Here is a 2,360-nt window from a genome sequence, read left to right on the forward strand (position 1 = left end):
CATCGAGTTTGGATGATGCTATGTGTACTAATAGCGTACTCCATTCATCCACTGGTCCTCCGATAGCTTTTAAAGCTCCCAGGTGTCGACGGAAGGTGTCGAAGAAACTTCTCGTTTCAGAGGCTGATGCTTTTTCTAACTTATTTACTGCAAATAATTTTGAAACATGAGTCTGTACTATGAGACGCTTATTTTCAAATCGCTCTTGAACTAAGTTTCATGCAACTAAATAATTCCCCTCCGTTACCTCCAAACTTTCGATTAACTGTGCCAGCCCTTTCAAAGATAATCGGAGATATTGAAATTTTTCTACTGCAGGTATTCGAGCGTTGTGAACCATGAGACTGAAAGTATCCCGATAACACTGCCAGTTTTCATATTCTCCGTCAAATTCAGGAAGGTTGATTCTCGGCAACTTTATGTGAGCTTCAACACCCTGTCGATGATTTTGAGTGAATGATTGATCAGGTGATTGTTGTTCTTGTGATGATAACTCGTTCACCGCCGCCGCTTGTATGGAAAAAAATTCATTTTCAAATTTGATGCGTTCTTCTTGCTGCGAGTCAGATTCATCCAAACCTTCGATTTCAGTTTGAAGAAGGTCGAATTCATCAAACAATGATTCCAGTTTTTCCATCCGTAACTTCAACTCAGTATAGTTGCGCCTTGCATTCCTTTGGAATGTATCAAAGAATGATCCAAATCGAGTTAGTTTACCCTTTGCTACCCCGCGTTTCCTAATACATTCGGCCAACTCCGAAGGCGCCATAGTAGTTTAAACTATACGGTATAACCGAAGATAGATAGTTGAAATTAGATAAGATTAGAAAATTGAGTAATAACCACGCTCTGCTACCAATGTTGCCACTTGGGCCTGTTACGATGAAATGAAACTATGGAACCTAGGTTGTGATGATGCTACCTTGACATGGACAACTTAATGCCCACTGCCTTGGATTCAACAGGGTAGGCAACTTAATGTGCACTGCCTTAAAATGACCGGGAAGGCAACCAGATACGACGACGACAACGATAGGAGGGGACCAAAAGAGACTTAAAATTAACGGACCAAGGAAGTTGAATTTATGCACGGGAGTAAGGAAGATGAGTTTAGTTATATGGTGGGGATGTCTTGGTGGTCGGAATAGGTTTGGTGCAATGACCACCAACCTCACAGAAATCGGCGAATACTTAAAATCTACACTTAACTCTACGATTATGATAATGATATGGATGATGGCTGCAACGAATGACAACCGACGGTGACTGAACTCGAAGACCCTGGCGGCCTCTCACACACCACGGCGGGTGCTGGCGGTCTTACGCAATCGATGATGACACCAATCCCGATCTCGACGATGGAAGAGCCCCGTCCAACGATGTCTCAATGACTAGCTGGTGTAGATGAGTACACGACAATAATACCCAACCAGAAATACAATAGAACTCACGTAAATGCTGGTAATGGTGGCGCTTTATTGCAATAATGACAAGAATACAACGGTTCCGTGTCGCACTGACTCGGCCGGTGGTAGAATTTTATATAATAATAATATGTCGCAATGACTGATCAGGTATAAATATATAATATACATATGTTGCCGCAGTGGCAACAAAACAAACACTTCCGCGGTGCTTCAATAGCAAAAAAAAAAAAGAAAAACAATTAACACGAATCAATAATACAGTAATTAATATAAGTAGGTACGTAGATGTGTATAATAACACTTAACGGTAAAAAAAATTAATAACAACAATAAGGGCGTTGGCCGCGTAATCACAACAAAAACATTAAAACAGATGATATAAAAACAAAGACAATATGACGACAACGATAACAATAATAATAAATTAATTTATATAGGTGATTATAATTCACATACCTAAAGAGTAACGATTAAATGAGGACGAGGAAGGGGGAGAGAGATAAAGACTGGTCGCCGCCGCTGCGCTGTTTTGCATATCGCATGATAATCACAACACTGTGTCGCGGCAACACTCATCAATTTCTTCTTCTTCAACGGCAGTGACATTCAAAATAATTTGTTTATCATTCAAAATTTCACTAATACACACGGTACACACTTACACGTAGGCTGTTCGTCGGTCACTGATTAAATTGGACATAGTACAATACATACACACATAAGTTTATAGTTCGTTTATCACGTTTATCGCTTATATTGGATATGTACATATTACAAACTATTTTTATACACTTGATAGTTACTGTGTTGGGCACGAGTTTATCGCGATCGTCTAATCGCTAATAATTTTTTTTTTTTGGCGGTGACCGATGACGGATAACAGAGAGTGACGGGTAATCGAGTGACGGGTTAATCGAAGTTCTACTGTACATG

This window comes from Acyrthosiphon pisum, unplaced genomic scaffold (genome assembly GCF_005508785.2).
Source record: "Acyrthosiphon pisum isolate AL4f unplaced genomic scaffold, pea_aphid_22Mar2018_4r6ur Scaffold_21582;HRSCAF=24315, whole genome shotgun sequence".
Lineage (NCBI taxonomy): Eukaryota > Metazoa > Arthropoda > Insecta > Hemiptera > Aphididae > Acyrthosiphon > Acyrthosiphon pisum.